The sequence below is a fragment of the Hemicordylus capensis genome, chromosome 11 (assembly GCF_027244095.1).
Source record: "Hemicordylus capensis ecotype Gifberg chromosome 11, rHemCap1.1.pri, whole genome shotgun sequence".
In the NCBI taxonomy this organism is placed as follows: Eukaryota; Metazoa; Chordata; class Lepidosauria; order Squamata; family Cordylidae; genus Hemicordylus; species Hemicordylus capensis.
Window position 1 is genome coordinate 25,860,027 of NC_069667.1, and position 19,741 is coordinate 25,879,767.

At 47.4% G+C, this 19,741-nt stretch overlaps 1 protein-coding gene across 4 annotated transcripts in view; it reads left to right on the plus strand.

Annotated features, from left to right (window-relative positions):
• Positions 1 to 9,753: 9,753 nt before the first annotated feature.
• PCDH11X (protocadherin 11 X-linked) overlaps positions 9,754 to 19,741 on the plus strand; it is a 651,427-nt gene continuing 641,439 nt past the window's right edge. For 2 of the 4 annotated variants that reach the window (XM_053273695.1, XM_053273693.1), the window contains exon 1: positions 12,160 to 12,889. The gene's annotated coding sequence lies outside the window, so the exon portion shown is untranslated. Of the gene's footprint in view, positions 9,942 to 12,159; positions 12,890 to 15,939; positions 15,964 to 19,741 lie in introns of those variants that run through there. The other 2 variants (XM_053273694.1, XM_053273698.1) reach the window with 2 other exon arrangements.

The following is a 19,741-nucleotide window of genomic DNA, read 5'->3' on the forward strand; positions in this document are numbered from 1 at the left end:
AAAAATAAAATAAAAATCACTTTCTCCATGCATTCTACACTCCATGAATCCTCCACCACCCATCATTTTATATGTTTCTGCCAAGTTTTGCCTCCTTTCCCCCAATGCCTTTATATTTGCCCCTGCAAATGAATGTGCAGAAGAAAGCAAAAAGCCACTGCTATAAACAGCTGCCTTTTGCTTAGCAAAAAACCGGAGCACTTCAGCAGCCTTTTGTCAATGGGCTTCTTCAAACCAGTGTCTCATTAGGATGCGGCATCGAGCCTGCTGGAGAGCTTGCTTTCCCCTCGCTTCCTCCACTGCATTTTGACAAAGCAGCTAAGATTACTCTACTTGGCTGAGATGGTATAGAAGGCTTCCTGGCTTGACCAAACTCCATTGTGCCGGTCAAGGAATCAGTTTGCTAGTCAGATCTTGCCTGAATCAGCGTCAAGGAAGACAGAGACTCACTATTTCTGCTTCATATCTAGCCAACACAACATTTCTCCAGTCATAATATGAGTTCGCCAGGGAGGATTCTAGGAGACAGCCCAGCCCATCCACACCTTGTTGATGAGGATCAGAATCAGAATCTTACAGGTTACAGCCACAAGCCAAAAGAAAAGAAAAAGATTACAGTTATACAGCAGTAAATAGAGTATATATGACAAAAACAGTTAAAATTAAAATTCACTTTGTTGATCTATTTCTTTGCCTTTGGAATGAGCAAAGCAAACCTGAAAAGGCTGTTTTGCTGCCAGGTAATTCATTATACAAGGGTTGGAAGGTTCAGCGAAAGAGGATATAGTCCTTGGCTGCCATCACAACATGGGAGACCATATTAGCATCCCTTGCCAATAAAATGACCCATGGAAAGAAAATATTTTTGACAGGTGGCTACCTCACTGATTCCAATTAAGAATGAGTGGGCAGATGTGAACCATCCAGACGTGAATCCAATCTCCTCAATATTTTTTCAAAGCCTCTTGTTACTAGTATACAATGAACATATATCAAATGTATTTAGCAATGTATTATCCCCCACTGATCCTATGTTATTGATTGTCTTTATAAAACCCACAGTGTTCTCGTTATAAGTTCGTAATCTCCTATTTTTAAGTTTTATGTTTGAAGTGTGCAGTGTTCTTAAGAAAGGAGGAGATATTTTACTAGTGGTATTGTTCTTTAATATATACTCTTTATTTTGTAATATGTATGCATGCATATCAATCTTATCTTATTTACATTTATTGTTTACAGAATTCCCTTGAGAAAGATCTTATCAAAATACGCTGGCAATAAATGATCCTTTTCATGCAGCTGCTTTTGTCTTTGCTTCATTGGCTGACATTCAGACTAACATGAAGACCAAATGACAATATGACAAATATTTATATACTGCTTTTCAGCAAAAGTTCCCAAAGCGATTCACGTAGAAATAGATAGATAGATAGATAGATAGATAGATAGATAGATAGATAGATAGATCGATAGATAGATAGATAGATAGACAGATAGATAGAATGGCTCCCTGTCCCCAAAGGGCTCACAGTTTAAAAAAAGAAACATAAGGTAGACACCAGCAGCAGCCACTGGAGGGATGTTGTGTTGGGGGTGGAGAGGGCCAGTTGCTCTCCCCCTGCTAAGTAATTCATGACTATGTTACTCATGATTAATCCTATAATGACTAATGCATCTCTTTAATTTCAGTGAGAGTACTCATGAGCAACTAAGTCTTTAATTAAGGATAGCAGCCACAAAGTAGTCCCTGTCCCTGCTCTGTCACTGGGTATCTGGGGTGCACGCCAGCCCCAAACAAATGTCAAGTCTTCTCCTCTTTCTCTCCACAGAATAAGCCAGCGCCATTGTCCACATCCCCCACGCCTTCTCCGCATATGTGACAAGCCCCGCCCCACGTTTTCATTGGCCATGGCTGTGGTGGGGGCGAGGCTTGCCACGTACACCCTTAGCCTTTTCTAGAGAGAGGTTATCCTGGGCTTGGCTCCCAGACTGGGCGACGTCTCTGTGGGGGAGCTAAACAGGCCCCTGCCTCCGCTTGTATCGGGTGCTCTGAAACCTGATCACCAGCCTGTACTCAGCCAGAGCCTGTGGTCCCTTCAGAGCCTGACTACCCACCAGTCTTCAACCCCCGCTCCATCACTGGCTCTTGTCTGCTCACTAGAGCCTCACCCCTGCCATGTTGACAATGCTGCTCCCCTTCCCTTTCAGCCATGAATCACATATGCCTTCATCGTGTGGAAAGGGGGCCTTTTTTAAAGGGGAGGGAGCATTCAGCTGTGCAGTCGCTTATCTTCCACCTGAAGTAGTACAGTCGGGTTGCTTGTGTAGAACAGAACCCAGCTTCAAGAAAGGGAAATTCTCTTCTGTTTAGAGAGAAGCATATGTTCCCAGCATAAGTGACACATGGCAGAGTATTAATAAGAATCTTCCATTTCAAGGCATGCAATTTTTCCAGGGGAGGAGTTTTCCAGGTACTGAAGGACTGCAAGACGGAACGTCCATGAAACTGCATAATACATATTCATGAGCGTTTCCCCCATCTACAGTATTATATAATCCTCTTCCAGATACAGCTGTCAAGGAATAAACATCTCATGATGGAGCAAAAGGCACTTGGAATCCAAACAGATCCTATTATTTACCAGCCTGTGATGACCCGATTGTGATGTCTTCCATTGTTCAAAATGCTGGTGGAGCTACATTTGTGTGACCTTTGAAAACTGCCTGATAATGAGGTCAGCCTGCTCTGAAATTCTGTAATCTTGCTAAACCTGTATACTTAAAAAAAAAATTCATCCCAATCATTGGTATTGTTGAACCAGTGGCTTCCTATCAGTCCTGAAATAAATGGTGAGATTTGAGCTGCATTATGGTCAACAGAACATTCGGTATTCAGTAGATCTCCGGGATCTCAGAGTTAAGGGTACTTCTATAAAGAATGCTCAGTCTATGAAAGCAACTCATGAGCAATGTGTGGTGAATTCAGAAGGTCACAACCAAACAGCCAGATCATATCTACCAGATTATTTATCCCTGGTGTATTCATAACAGTGAGCTTGTTTGTGTTTACAAATCACAAGTTATATGGTTTCAATGCAAGAGGTGAAGTGTTTCACAAAAGGAAGATGGGTAGGTGAAAGAACATGTGAATTGTAATTCACCCGTCCAGGTTTCATGATGATTAGCATAGCGAGAGAATGAAAAGCTTATCACTTGCTTGGAGATGATGATGATGATGATTGCATACCAGATATGATAACCTGATCATCAGAGAGCCAAACTATATGTTATATATGTGATTGGTTCCGATACATTTAGTTTCCTCTACTCAACAGCAGAGGAGGGACTGTTCTTGATCAAGAACTTAGCATGTGGGATGAGAGCTTTAACCCATGGGAGGAGAGCTGGTCTTGTGGTAGCAAGCATGAATTGTCCCCTTGGCTAAGCAGGGTCTGCCCTGGTTTACATTTGCATGGGAACTGTATGTGAGCACTGTAAGATATTCCCCTGAGGGGATGGAGCTGCCATTTTGGGAAGAGCAGAAGGTCCCAAATTCCCACCCTGGCAGCATCTCCAAGATTGGGCTGGGAGAGACTCCTGCCAGCAGCCTTGGAGAAGCCGCTGCCAGAGTGGGTAGACAATACTGAGCGAGATGGACCAATGGTCTGACTTGGTATATGGCAGCTTCCTGTGTTTCAGAGTTCTTAATGCAAGTAACCCAAATGTTAACCCTGAGTTTAACCCTCAGGGACCAAGGAGCCACCCGCACACGTATGGCCTGTGGTGCCCTACTGAACTCTTACTCACTAAAAATGGAACACCAGGGACCATTATTTAGACAGCCCCTGTATTAGGATGGTGACCAACTGATGCATTCTCTAGTTGTTGAAATATCTATTGTATTCTGGGCCCTGCTGCAGAACAAGTAATCAAGGAAATGAAAGACATTCGAAGGAGAAGATTTTAAATGAATCTCCCTGTAATTGCTGGGTACTGACACAATCTTAAACTAAAATAGCAGGTAACAGAATCTTTTGCAATTGAAAATACCTTTTAGAAGAGAGAATGAAATGCATAGGATACCTACAACAAGCTGTGCCTTGTTAGCATGCATTAGTCTGCAATTTATAGCTTCCCTGTAAAAGCTAATTTAATGTTACAATAAAGGTATGGTTTGTTCTAGCATTTTTGCATGTCTAGACTGTTCTTTCTCCTCCTTACCTACGCTGTGCCATAAAACATACCAGCGAGACAATATATTTCCAAGTTCTCTTGGATTGCTATTATTTTACAAGTCATTAACCCCCAAAGACCTTTAAAGATGTAAAGAATCGCACTGTGTGGAACATGCAAAGTTTAAAATGTTAATTTCAGTGCACAATTTGAGTGGTCTTTCATTTTCCCCATCAAGAGCCTTTTAGCAAAGACAGACAGAAAGAAGTGTCTGTGTTAAGGGCTGTGTTTAGCCCTGGCTGCAACTTTAAAGGTGCCTGAAATTTCACTCACACCAGTTTTCGGTGTTGTAATTCTATTGATTTTCATGCCTGCTTTTACTGTTGTCCGCAGACTGTAATTGAGGCTAGCACTTCAGGCCACTAATTAAGCTTTGCTTCTGCATTTGCAAGACAAACACGCTTGAATTTGCAAGACAAATGGAGGAGGGATTCCATCCCTTTGAAGCAGGAATGCATGCCAGGCATGTGAACCACAGAGAGGTTCCCCATCACCTGCAGTTTTTCAGGGCTGTTGGGCACCTTCCTAGGGATTCAAATCATCTGTGTTCCACTTTAGGTACAATTGTAGAAACGCAATGTTAAAATCACTAAAACAACTTTAGTGTTTTAAAAATCAAATGTTAGAGTCAATAAAACAAGCATTTGACCAAGCCTATTATGGAAAACAAACAAATGAATCATAGAACAAATCAATCCAGAATTTTCACTCGAGGCACAAAGGACCAGGCTCAAACTATCATACTTTGGACACATTATGCAAAGATCCAGCTCCCTTGAGAAGTCCATAATGCTGAGGAAAGTGGAAGGAAAGTGAAGAAGAGGACGACCAGCAGCAAGGTGGATGGACTCAATGACAACAGGAATGAATGCACCACTGCGAGACCTGAAAGGCCAAGTTGAAGACAGACCATCCTGGAGAGAATCTATCTATGTGATCGCTAAGAGTCGACACTGACTCTGTTCACACAACCAAAAACTGGGTAGGACAAGTGTCCTAACCAGGTTTGAGAGCAGTGCATACTCCCAATTTTTGATTATGTGGGAGCAAACAATTAGGTAGGAGGAGGGGTGTGTGATTGTGTGGGAGACAGGAGCTGGTTGGACAGTTCCATCCTACCCGGATTTCATATCCAGCATTTGACCAAGGTAGGAGGGAAAGGAGCCCTACCCAGCCCCTGTCTCCCACGCAATCAGGTCCCCCACCCCCTGCCTAGATTTTGGTTGTATGAACAGCCTCATTATGTTATCTGTGCATTCAGGTGTATTTGTGTGCCTATTTTGGTGTCAATGAGTGTGCATACATTCATTTCTACCTGGGCAAACATCCCTGGAAATTCAGGGTACAGATAGGGCATGCATTGACTATAGCGTGGGCATCTGGATGTGCATACACTGTACACAGATTGCACTCTATGTTGAACAAAACGTGTAAATAGGGCTACACTGAGGCCCCAGTGCCGGTTAACATGATGAAGTTCTGTTGTTCTAGCTAAGCATAATGCATTTGTTAAGTGGGCAGCATGAAAACATTTGTGATGCCTTTGACTATTCATTTTCTCTGCTTTTATAGAGCTTCATTACTGTAAAGAAAGTGAAAGGTAATTACATTGTCATCAGCTAGCTAGCTCATTTGCTTTGTGAAACAATGTTTACAGTTGTCCTCCCCCCCCCACCGCCACCCTTCTGATATAGTTGAAAATCCAGCTTTTGGTCACTGCTGAGATCTGTTCTCCAAGGCCTACGTTAAATCTTATTTATGCATTATTTCTCTGTGTCAGCCGCCTTGAGCCAACTTTGGAAGGGCGGTGTAGAAATCGAATGAATGAATGAAGCAAAGATGTTGCCATTAGTTCTAAGACTGTGAGGCGAGTCTCACGATCAGCCTCCCGGTCGAGGGTCTACTCGTGTGTCGCCATGTGCCGCGGCAACACACGAGCAAAACGCCAAGGTTAACGGAGCGCTCGGCTAAGGGGAGGGGGAATTGGCAAGGTTTGCTGCCGGGAGCTGTGCCCGCTTTTTGGCGATCGTTGTTAGGAGGATTTCACCACACATGGTGGTGGAGGGGGAGAGATTTAATTCACCCCTCCCCCCCCTGCCCAGTGGCAAATTGTGGCTGCCTATGTGTGGCAGCCATGTGGTGTAGTGGTTAGAGTGCTGGACTAGGACCGGGGAGATTTTTGCAGTGCAGACATAAAGCACATTGGGGCGTGCAACTGACATCCTCGTGCTTCTTGTTCACTGTTCCAAAGCAGTATAACACAGAGCTGCATCAATGCTAAACATCACTGGCTTCCTTGAACACCCACTTGGTGTGCTTTTCCCCTAGCCAGCGTGGTGTAGTGGTTAATGTGCTGGACTAGGACCAGGGAGACCCGAGTTCAAATCCCCATTCAGCCGTGAGACTTGCTGGGTGACTCTGGGCCAGTCACTTCTCTCTCAGCCTAACCTACATCACAGGGTTGTTGTGAGGAGAAACCTAAGTATGGAGTACACCGCTCTGGGCTCCTTGGAGGAAGAGCAGGATATAAAATGGGATAAAATAATAATAATAATATTTTTTTTAAAAGAGCTTAATCCACCCCTGACTCTGCTCCATGCAGCTGCTTATTCCCCCCCCAGCTTGCTGCCAGAAATGGTGGCGGGGTTGAGGGAAGTTACCTGAGGGTGATCGTTCACATGATCACCTACCGAGGTAAAACAAACTGCAGACAGAACCAAGTAGTGACAAAGGCTAGCTATCACCCTGCAACAGATGCAGATGTGTGGCAGAATCAACACTCAAGCAGAATTCTCTATGCACCCTGTTTTCACTTTATTTCTCAGACAAAAACGGACGGGGAGGCTTAGCACAGAAATTCACCGGGTAATCCCAGTTCTCAGTCATATGGGTTGATGTAAATTGATTGTAAATCTACCCTAAACATAATATTAATAAGTGGGAAATAAGCCTGCTATGTTGAGTGATTTGGTGTCTGAAGCAGATGCCTCAGAACACTTTTCACTCTTCCTGTCTCACTCTGCAAGCACAAGCCGGAAAGCAGGGATGATATTTTGCTGATATTGTGTAGCTCAGACACGATAATCCACTCCTCACTCCATGATGAATGAGTGGGGGTTTTGTCTGCTAATCTCAAAAGGAATATTGCTACATGTAGGCTTTCTCTGTCTTCCCAGGCCTGAGAGAGCTTCGTTCTTTTTCCTGCTAAAGAATGGGTTTTTTAAAAGGGGAAATAGTCATCTCCTCCTCCAGCTAGCAAAGTTCAGGAAAAAAAGAATACTAAAGCATTTATTAATTATGTTGTTTAGCAAGCTTCATGCAATTCAGGCAGATCACAAATCCCAGCAAACAACCAAAGATACTCAAATTGTTAGAATAAATACTGTGCATGAATTAGAAGCTGCAGATCTTTCCTAACTGAAATCCCCGGTGGGGGGCTGTTCTTGGAAACTGTTTCTGAGACTGCAGTAACAAACCATTCAGGTTGCAAGACCGTTTATACCTGCTTGGAAGCAAGTTCCACTGAGGAAAGCGGGGCTTACTTCTCTGTGGACAAGCTGAGGATCAGGATCACAGCACATGCTACGTTGAGCCCATGCCTGGGGGGCTGATGGGCTTGATGTCTAGAAATTAAATTGCAGGAAAGGAGGGGTCCAGTTAGAACCGGGGTGCACAACTTCAGCCTTCCAGCTGTTCTGGGACTACAAGTCCCATCACCCCGAGCACTGGTTACTATGGGAGTTGTAGTCCAAGAGCAACTAGCAAGCTTGTGCAGCCGTGAGTTAGAGCCACAGTGAGAGGGAGGGAGGGAGGGAGGGAGGGAGGGGGAGAGGGAGATGCCACTTTCACACATAATAGGAATCTGCTGGTCCAATGGACCCATGGTTAGCCCCCATTCCCCCTGGTGTGCTCCCAGACAATCTGGTCCAGAGTCTGGGAGCATGGGAGGGGGAAATGGCTGTGTGGGCTTCCTTCCTCCGTCTAACCGGAAGTGGAGCCATGCCACAGCAAGACACGATCAGGAAGCACTCCACTAACCTGGCCTCAGGGGAGGGCTACTTGGGCGGGCTAGCTGCCAGGGAACCACGGGGCTCGCCTGCAAGCCCGGCGGTTCTCACGGTGACTGGAAAGCGGGCCCAGCTCCCATAGCCCGCTTTCCAGTGGTCGTGAGAACCCCCTCACTGGCTCTTATGGTGTCGAAGTCCTGCGTGCCTTGGATGCTGGAACGAGGGCCCCTGCAATTGTGGTTTAATGATATGTATAGGTTGCTTCTCAAGGAAAAGTGCTTCCAGAGCAGCTTCCAGAGCACAAGACAGAGAGATTTGGCCTGTTTGCTCCCCCCCCCCCGCCCCGTTTCCTGACTGGGGTCCTCTGCCTGGCCATGCATTCCTGGCTGACATGCAGAACTGGGAGCAGGTGGCGCTTTTCCCAGCCCTGCACCCCGGTGCTGGGAAAGGGGCCAGCTGCTCCCTTCCTCTCAGTCCTCCAGGGAGAGAGCAGCCGCCACTGGCCAGCAGCAGGTCCCCGGCTCCGTCTCTGGCGTCTCCAGGTAGGGCCTGGGAAGATGAAATTCAGGAGAGGGCAGCTGCCAGTCAGTGCAGTGGATAACGCTGAGCTCCCTGGACTCGGCACATGGACGGTAGTAGACTTCTTCAGACCAGTTGCTGTGGGGCTAGGGCAGCCCTCCTAATGTCTTCTCAGAGTTGGTCTGGTGGCAGCAAGCATGACTTATTTTATTATTATTATTTTACATTTTCTATTCCGCTCTTCCTCCAAGGAGCCCAAAGCGGTGTACTCCATACTTAGGTTTCTCCTCACAACAACCCTGTGAAGTAGGCTAGGCTGAGAGAGAAGTGACTGGCCCAGAGTCACCCAGCCAGTCTCATGGCTGAATGGGGATTTGAACTCGGGTCTCCCTGGTCCTAGTCCAGCACTCTAACCACTACACCATGCTGGCTCATTTGTCTCCTTAGCTAAGCAGGGCCCACCCTGGTTGCATATGAATGGGAGACTTGGTGAGTGAGCACTGTAAGATATTCCCCTTCTTAGGGGATGGAGCCGCTCTGGGAAGAGCAGAAGGTTCCAAGCTCCTCCTTGGCATTTCCAAGATAGGACAAGATTATTATTATTTTAATAAGACAAGATTTTTATTTTAATTGAACCAACAAACTAAGAAAGAATCCTGCCTGCAGCCTTGGAGAAGCTGCTGCCAGTCTGTGTAGATAATACTGAGCTAGACAGACCAAGGGTCTGACTCTGTATATACATTTGAAGGATGTGTTCCCTGCTCTATTCTTAAGATGAATTTTTAAAAATCCCCACAAAAACATGTACATTTGAATCCAGGTACAGCATCCTGCCTGGATGGAGCTTAACTGAAATGTGCTTCCCAGGAGGATCCAATTGGCCTCTGTAGCTTTAACAGCATCTTGATTTGTAACAAGGAGCAGCTGACAATGTTGCAGCTCCATAAAGGGTACACATTAGCAGGTGCTAATGTTGATCACCAGGCCAGGAGAAGTTCACCTGTGAATTTCTCCACAATAAGCTGGGGCAAGACACCAGACAGAGCACCCTGCCCAGTCTGCCTTGCTGGCAACTTGGCAAATAAGCAGACGTTAAAAAGCACAGGAGCAGAAAGAGAAGGGGAGAGGACTACACTCGATTCAAGAGAGCTCCTGGCAGCAAAAGGCCTGTAACCCAGAAAGGTAATGCAAGCCCAAGAGGCAATGATATTGTTGAGAGGCAGAGAAATGAAAACTCACATAGATTCAGCTTCTCCCCTGCCTACATGGTTATGATGTGAATGTCACCTCTCTGTGTCACTTTTTAAAGATACAAGTGTCCTCTTAGGGTGTAGGTTTGGAAGCCATAGGGAGCGGCACTGAGGGGAGGAGGTGGATTTCACAGATGGGGTTGGACTATGCCAGCCCAAGCAAAGGGAGGATGGTTCCGGGCCCCTGCTCAAGGTCGGTACATCCAGGCTGCTTAGCATGGTGGGTGAGATCAGCCAAGTGTGTGTGTGTGGGGGGGGAGCCTCTGCTTGGCTTGTCTCCACCTGGGGCAGCAGCTCTGTCCACTGAGAAGCACAAGTTTCAATACTTGAAGGGCAGCATGTGCAGGGAACATTGTGGTACTTAGAGCACAGAACTTGTGAACGCAAGAGCCAGTGGTGCTCACCTGGGACAAATCTGGCTTGGGCTTGGGCTTCCTTCGGGGTAACTATGCTTGGAATTGTGCCATGACTTCCCAGCAACCAAGACCTCCGTGGGACTCTGAGAGTCCCTGGGGAAAGAAACCCTCTCCGTTTCCTTCTCTCTAGCTGTCCTTTTGTGCCGTGTTATCCATGCTGTGGGATGGGATGTTTGTGCAGTTGTGCATGGCGCAAATGGCAGCTACCTTACACCAAGTCAGACCATTGGTCAATGCAGATCGTTATTGTCTACAGCAGGCTTCCCCAACCTGCGGGCCTCCAGATGTTGCTGAACGACAACTCCCAGCATCCCTAGACACAATTTATTGTATGCTGGGGGTTGTCGTTCAGCAACATCTGGAGGCCTGCAGGTTGGGGAAGCCTGGTCTACAGAAATGGAGTTGCATGACCCTGTGGCCATTCTATATGAGGGCAGCACTGTTGCATGACTCCGTCTGTGCGATTGCTTCACTCCCGCAACAGCGCTTCCGTGCAACTGCACAAATGTTCCACCCCACAGTGTGTGTGGCGCTGTGCAGCATGTCTGCCACTGCACCCTAAGCTGATGCAATAACCCCCAACACAGCAATAACTCCCAGTCTTGGGGTTATATTTTAATGGATCGGTTTTACTGCCTTGCACGGGAAGGGCCAATCAAGTCACTTCAAACACTGAATTTACCCAAATCAAAGACTACTCAGAATTCAAGACAACACCCTTAAAAAGCAGAGGATCAATATAGGTTCTGCCCAGAGGTGCTCTTATCCCTGGACTTTGGGGCCGAGGTTGAGGGCCTCCACACCACCTGCCCCCCCGCCCAATTATTTTTAGTCTGTCTCAGGTGGTGTGGCATCGTGCTGTGCCACTGGCCCGCACTGCCCCAGTGGCTGAGCGTGACCTCTGCTTTAGAGACAGAGGGGGGAGTGGAGAAAGAAATCTGTGGGATGGGGGGTGTGTGTGTTAAGTTGTGTGTGGAAATGTTTCTGTTAATGCATATGGGCAAAAATAGACCTGTTTCATATGCTGACGTTCTTGTGAGTTCAGTTGCTGTTTGTGCCCTCAAGAATCCACAGGTTCAAAATACTGTGTGTGTGTGGGGGGGAAGGATGATGACGCTTGACTGGTAAGGGGGGAGGAGGGCTCCAGAGGCCTTTTTTCGGGCCAGGCTCCCAAATTGACCTGCTTGCACCTCTGGCTCTACCTGCATTGTCTTGAAAGGCTCTGAATGTAAGGCGACCGGCCGCCCAACTTCTACTCTCACAGCACTTGTGGGGGGGGGGGGGCCCGCAGTCTTGGACCCAGGTAGACGCAGTCCTGAAGCATCCTCGGCACGCCTGCTCCCCTCCCGTGTGTCAAAGGGCCCTGCGGGCAGCTCGCGTCTCCGGACCCGGCCACTTTGCGGGGTCGCAGGGTGTGGCGGGCGGCCCTTGGCTCCGGCGGGGTCGAGCGATGCTGCTGCCTTCTTCGCTGCCCAGGCTACCGCCAGGCAGCGATCGCCCAGCTGCAGCGCGAAGGCTGCGAGCCTCAGCAAGGCACCTCCTCGGCTGGGAGGCAGCAGCCGCCGCCGCGTCTTGCGATGCCTTCGCCGGCTCGCTGCTGCGCGCGGAGAGTCCTTTAAGAGCGAGGCGCGGGGCTGGCGGGGGGGGGCGCCTCCTCTCCCGGCAGAGCTCCCCCGCCCCCCTCATTTGCATGGTCCCCGCCCCCCGCGCAGTGATGTCAGCCCCGGCGAGCACTTGCTGGCGGGGTTGGGGAAAGCGGAGTTCAGACGGCAGCGGCAGCAGGAGCCGAGAGGCGGACGCCGCGCGCACCACCACCACCGCCACCGAAGCAGCAGCAGCAGCCGCCCCGGGCTGGAGCGCGCTCGCCGCGTCCCCCTCCAGGGCCCGCCCGCCGAGCCGCATCAGGGACTCCCCCCCCCCCGCTCCCTGCGGGGCTCGACTCCCTGCCAAGCTTGGGCTAGCTGGGCTGGAGCTGGCCAGCGCCGGAGGACTCGCGCTGCCTGGCAAGTTGTCCGCTTCCCCGCGCAAGTCGCCAAGCCGTCGCTGCCCGGCCGGAGCCGGCAGCCCCCTCCCTCTCCGAGCGCTCCCGGGAGTCTTCGACGGGAGGGGGTGTCCCTTGCCTGCCTGCCCGCCCGCCCGCGCCTCCCCCCGGCCGGGGCCCCTCCCCACGCAGGCAGCTGCCAGGAGGCACACTTGGAGAACTCTCAAGTTCCGGCTCTCTGGGGTCCGCTCGGTGGGGGCAGCAGCGGCAGCCCAGCGAGAGAGCCCGGCCGGCCGGCCGCCCCCTCGCTCCGGAGCTCGCCATCCCTCGCTCTCCAGCGCCAGAGCATCGCCTCCTCTCCCTCCCTCTGAGGTCTCGAGCAGGCTGAGGATTTTCCCAGGGTGCGCTTTGGCTCGGACTTGACGCGCGGCTGAGGAGCGGCTGTGGACGGAGGAATCTCGGGCACAGCAGGAAGACCTCGAGGTAAGAAGAAGCCACGAGAGGAGCAGGAGGCGGACGAGGAGATGCTGCAGTCTCGCCTAGAGGCCGTCGGGCAAGAGAGCATCGCTCCTGCCCTCCCCGATTCCCCCCCCCCCGACCCCCATCCTCCCCGTCCATGCAAGCCGTCCGCGGCGGTGGAGATGCCTCCAGTGAATATGATGACTAACTGGGAGTGGGGCGCGAATGGCAAGTCTGGTCTCCCTCTGTGTGTGTGTGTGGGGGGGCTGCTGCTGGGGCCATGTGCGGCAGCTCTTTGCAGCCCCCCCCCCGGCACCGGGGTGGTCCCTCTGTGGCTGGAGGGCTTGCAGGCGAGGGGCAAACTGCAGCGCCTGTCTGGGAGGAGAGGCAGCCACTGCTACGTCTGCGAGGGACTTCTCTCCTCCTGCAACCTCCCCCCCCCCGCCGCCCCAGTAATCGCAATGCAACCTCGTCACTTCAGTGAAAGCAGTTCGATTGGGGTGTCAGACAGGGTGCGTGGTACTAAGACCAGGGCCGGTGGGGGAGGGCGGGGAAAACCATATGGAGCATTTGATTGATGCAATTGTAATCCTGTAATGGAGACTGCATTAGATGGGGATTGCAATAAAGAGGAAACCTGCTGGGGTGTGTGTGTGTGGAAGAGAAGTTAAAAAAAATAAATAAATCACAACCACCCTGGTGCTGTGCTGGCTGGTAAAATGAAGTTCCCTGACGGAAGGATTTTCCTTGCACTCTGGTGATGAGCTTAAAGTTGCTGTGCATTTCGAGTATTGGAATGAGATGTAAAGCAGATCAGGCAGGGGAGGCAAATGAAAGCGATCATTTCCTTGAGCCCTTGAATGGATGAGAGAGGGGAAATCCAGGCATTGCAGTGATTGGGGCGAGATGTCAGTGTGGACAGGCTGGCCGGGAAAGCAAGAGAGGGCTTTGGCTAGGCAGACGAGAGCAGAAGAGCTGCTTTACATTTTATCCCTCATTTTGGTGCTGGTGTTGGGAGAAAGTGAATAAGGCAGGCTTAGGGCATCCCCTCCCCTCCCCTCCACCACCCGGCAGAATTTGGTCAAGGCAAGAATCTTTACAACCTGCTGGCTGCAGAGGGAACTGTTGTAGATCTGGCTGTTGCAGAGCTGAGGGTTTCCCTTTCTCTTCCATCTACTTGCAGGCTTAGCAGAGTAATAACTTGTAAGAAGTAGCTGCAAGGTCTCTCATGAGGAACAAAGTGGCGGGGGTGGGGTGGAGGTATTAACTAGCTCATGAGGGTGAGAAGAAAGTAAGGGGCGTGGACCACACCAATACAGCCTTGCCTTAAAATAGAATGAGTGAAAGTTGTTTTTTTTTTTTTTAAAGAGACAAACATTTGCCTTTCATCCACAATTGCGGGGGTGGGAGTGGTGAAGGTGTTTATGGGGCAGAGATCTGGGCCCACCAGAAAGAAGGAGGCTACTTCTAGAATCAAATGTTAGGTATATGTGGCTGAACCTTATTGGGAGAGCAAATATTTGAATGTTCACCTTCTGTAAAGATAAACATGGTGATGCTAAAAAGAACCTTTGTTCCCAAATACGCCAACTCCTTTTTTGCATCTTATTAACCAATGAAATGATAGGAGGAGATACAAGAGGTGACATATAAATAATGCATGGTTTAAATGAGGAGTGGGAGGTGTGGTACTAGGAAGTTATTCTTACTGTCTGAAGTTTTTTTTATCAAAAACAAAAAACACCCTGCCCCCATATGAACACAATAGCCTAAATGAGATCTGGCTAACCTATTATTTGTATAATCCCAACAGTGATTCCCATGTTGGTCCCAGAAAATGAGCAATTTTTTATGTAGATGAAAGTAGTACAGTATGTAAGTTTGCACGTTACACAGCATTCTTCATTGGGCTGAGCAGCTGTAGAGATCTCTCCTTCAACAGAACCACATAGCACATTTCTGCAGTGGGGCTTCTTAAAAATGCAGAGACTTCAGTGAATGCATTCAAATAAATCTCTATCGGGTTGTCAAAAACAGTTTGTTTTCACATCTGAAACGTGCACAGGAGCTTGAGTTATGCCTTCATAGTTGAGTGCTTTCAAAACTGTAAATTTTGCATAAGGTAAAGGTGAAAGGGAGAGGGGAGCATGAGTTTACACGATGCAGAACAGCAAGATGGGAAATTAATCTTGGCAAAACACAATTCCACCTATATTTCTAGTAGAGAAAATATGAAATGGATCTCTCTGTGTGTGAACTGCAAAGATGGGATCAGAATATTAATTACTTAAACCCTAGGGATGCAAGGGTTAGCTTGATAGGCAAAAGACAAGCTCTTCTTAAGAGAGAGTTGGACGAGAGAGTTATTTTAAATTTCCAGACATGTTCTCTTTCAATTGCCTGTAGACGTATCTAAAAATAAAACAGAACCTTTATTTAAGTCCTTGTTTTTTGTATTTTTGTGTTAAAGGATATTATAGCATCAACTCCCTTCTATGGGGAAGAGACAGGTAACAAATACGGTTGTTAGATGTGTGAATATGCTCTATTTAAATCTTCTGTCTGCTAAATCAATGTTAAGGTACACCACTTCTTTTTTTAAAAAAAAAAAAATCTCCCAAGCTCGCTACCTGTTTGGATATCTGTCTGCGTTTTGACCCCCCCCCCTTCTTCATCCAAGAACCAAGGAGATCTCTTTATAGCTCTTCTTGGCAAGCTGCTTTTTCTTTAAACTTGAGCAGGAGAATGCCTTTCTTATAGTTAAAGGATCATTTATATTCAGCATAGGGCTGTCTGCTCAGTACAATTGGTTTTATACGACATAGCCTTTTCAAAAAGAAAGATCAAAGATTTGGACCTGCAGTTCTGTAACACATTTGTATTCTGTGCTAGCCTAAGCCAAATTCTGCCTGTCCCTCTTCTGTACTCAGATGTTTTGTTGGTTTCCTTCCACGTTTTCTATTACCCCTTTGCTTGGTTGTTTATAATCCAGCCCTACAAATTGTTCTCTGAGCTGTAGCCAGAACTTACTGATGGAAGTCAGGACGCATCCAGCAAGACTTTTCTATGTTACTGTTTTACATTGTCTGTTTCTGATGGTAAGTGTGTGGAAATGCCAAGTGGTAAAGAACTGAAGATAGGAAAGATATGACAGATTAAAAGCTTCTAGTTTCCTTATGTAGCAGATAACGGCTTGAACCTAGACTTCCTAGCTATGTGTCTTACAATTCTTGGGACAATGGAACAGTGCTTCTTGAACAGAAAGATGTGTCGAGTCCTGAGTTTTGCTGGGATTATTTTTGAGTCATTCTAGGGAGCATTGCCTGTAGCATAGTTTCTTATGCAGCATTTGTGGTTATGTTATGGTATCTAAGCAAAACTAAGGGGCTTCATGGTAAAGTAACCTAGCTTGAGAGCAGTGGTAAGAAAAGATGCAGTAGCATGTGGATGAGAATAGTTTGATCTAGTGGAACTGTACCTAGTCATGTAGACTGTGCCTTCTACATGGATCCTTTTGAAGATATAATTAAGGGAGCACAACAGTTAGTGAAGTTGCTTAATTGGGGTGTTGAGTTCATGGTGTACCATCTTTCCTTTAAAGAAAGAGGATGATTCTTGGTCCTAGGAGTTAGTCATTCTCCCCATCTTGAAACATCATGTTATATTCCCTCAGAGTCTCCGGTGCTCCATTTATAGTGACTGGGAGTTAGGAGAGTGCTGCTTAGGAATGATAGTGAGTGGTTTAACCACAGGGTTATTGCGATGCGGTGTTGTATAGCATCATGCAAGCCCTGCAAATAATGTAAAGGTGTGCATCTTTCTTTTGCCATAGAAGCATCCAAAATTATATGATGGAACTCCTCCTGTACATGGCTAGCTCATGTTAAATACTCTGCAGGAGCGATCTGCTGGTTCTTAGCATAACATGTTTTGCACAGTTCCTTGTCTGCTGTATCTAGGCTTAGCCATTTACCTTAAGCCAAAGAGTAGAATTAAGGACTTCACCCATAGATGCTTTCCTGCCTCCCGGTAGTTTTAGAAGAGTTGGTCTTACATGAAGGTACCATTTTTGGCATTTGGTTCTGTCATTTTGGCTTTGCACTCTACATTGAAAATCCAGGATTCTATTGCTTTGTGTTGCTGAGTCTCTGGAAGATGGAGTCCATCTTGGATTGATGAGAGCCCTTGTCCTTGATGGGAGGCATGTCCTTGGGAAGAAGGTCCTGCTTTATGCTCGGAGATTGTGAGGGCCCCAAACTCTGTCATCTCAGTTTGGAACTAATTTTATTGGAAGTGTGTCTCTTTGGTTAGTAAGTGAGCATAGGTCTTGATCTTGGGGAGGGTCTTTCCATCATGAAGTGAATGTGATGCAGCAACATGCTGTTGACACCAAGCCTTTGTGCCTCTTCTTGGGATCATGTCCCGGTGATGTCACTGGTATTTTTCCCCAAGCGGCTGCATTGAGTGCTCAGCCATTTTGTTGCTGATAATGGTCCAAGGGTGTGTAACTGAACCTGACATGGGCTCTTCTTGAAGGCTGATGCTCTTGGCTGAATGAACTGCTTAGGCACAAAGATGAAAGTTAATTTGCACAGTCGATGCAAATCCGGATGGTGCATTCCATTATACCACTGGGGTTGTGGAGGGGATTCTGCTTCTTATTTCAAATAGTTTGAAAATCATTCTTTCAGTTTATTGTTGCTGAGTTAGTGGAGTGACTTGACATAAATTATATTACTTGCTATTACCTTTTTTCTTGTAAAATCCCTGTTAGCAGATTTTAAACTTCCTTTGTAACTATTTTTTTAATGTGTTGTGCAATGAATAAAAGTGGTCTCTGTAGAATATCAATTTATCATCTGGCAGAAATCTAAATGATTTTTTAAACCTCTCTTCTCCCCCCCCCCTTTCTAATTTTGTAAAGGAATGCATAGCAAAGAAAGGGGTTTCTTTCCCTCTTTGCAAATGCAGATAAGGAACAGGCATATGATACTCATTTTATGTTCCTGTGAGAGAGTAGCATTTGGGAAACAAGTAGATGGTTCAACAAAGGGCAGAGGAAAATAACTTAATGAAAATGGATCTCCAGGAAAGGGGCTTCGAGCTTATTTGGGGATCTTCTGCCAAGTCATCTGAAATCTCTCTTGTTAAAAAAACACTGTCCAAATTACTGCTGCCTTTTTCCCTCTGAAAAAGAAAGGGCCCTGTTTCTAGATAATGTTTGTGGCCTTGTAAAGATTTTATTCAAAACTGGTACAAGACCTTGGGGGCATTTGAATAAGTCCTCGCATTCATTTTAGTTGGGGATGTGTTGAATCCCATGAGGAATGTAACTAGTCCTCGTAATAAGATCTCGTTTTTGCTTAAAATCTCTCAGGTGTGCTGTACTGTCTGTGGAGGAACCTCCAAATTTGCTCCAGATAAAATGTCTCTGACAACATGCAATTGTGGTCTTGCTTTATATGTATCGTATATCTTGACATGCCTTTATTTTGAGGTGGGTGTGTTTCTCCAGAGTGCTGCAGATTGTACGGGAGAGACTAAATTCTGCAGAATGTAGCTTCCTTTTTTCACAGTAGGCTGTGCTTGGAGCCAGGGTGTGGAGTGCTTAAGACTTGCTTCTATGCACAGGAGGATAAAAGCACTGACACAAGCCACAGCAGAATTCGGCAACGGTAGACTAGTGAGATGTTGGCGTGTGATATTGCAACCAAGGGTCAGACTTAACCCGGTGGAATTCAGAGGTGCCCTGGAGAAGTGTACTGGGCTCTTCAGCTCCCAAGCTTATCTGTTAAAGCCTTTTCTTTTTCTGTATCCCACTCCCATTCTTCATTGGCTCATTTCTCCCTACATGAAGTAGCAGCAGGGCCAGAAGAGAGGCAGTATGCTGTCATGGCGAGACTGATGGGACTGGACCAAGAGACCTGTGTCCAGGTTTATTCAGTAAGCTGAATAGTAAGTCACTTGCACTCACAGCCTGGCCTGCCTTACAGCATTGTTGGGATGAAATGAGACAACTGAATGTAAGCTTTCTGGGTTGAAGGATGGTTATGAATGTGACACATGTGGTGGGTTCAGGCGACCCACGGAAAGTAAGGTGGAGGGAACCAGAGTTCCTGTTGAGCATCATTTCCATGTTGTTTGAACCCAGACATGTTGAGTTGTCAGTGCTGGGTGTTCTCTGCCACCTGACATTTGGAATCAGAGTTGAAATTGGATTGAGAATGTTGAGCGACAGAGGGAGCGTGACATTGCCAACCTGATATGGCAGGTTCGGACAACACAGATAAGTTCACAGTGTTCATGGTAACAGGGATTCCCAGATGTTGTTGACTACAATTCCCAGAATCCTCAGCCAAAGGTCATTATAGTTGGGGATTCTGGGAGCTGTAGTCAACATCATCTGGAAATCCTTGTTACAGGGAACCCTGCCTGCTCATGCCGGGAGCATGTACTCACCAGGAACCTCAGGTTCCCTCCACCCTGTTCTGCACAGGTCACCTGAACCTGCCCTGGATAAAGCCGGATTTTTCTGTTGTATATTCTAAAAAAAACCTCCTTGCATGAGGGACTGTGTTACATGGCTAGGTGGGACATCATGTTTGGAGGCTGTATCCACCTGAATATCAGTGGCTTGGAAGTGCAAGAGGAGAGGAGAGCTGTTGCTCCTGGGCTCTCCAAGGCTCCCACTATGGGAATTGGAATACTGCACTGGATGGACCTCTGGTCTGAGCCAGCAGGGCTCCTCTCGTGTATCTGGCCAGTTTGTTCACTGTACACAGCCAACGTCAGTGTGGAGTTGGCAGTGCCATATCGTTTAGTTAGGCAGGGTGTTAGTTTAGTTAGTTTAGTTAGTTAGGCATGGTGTAGTGGTTA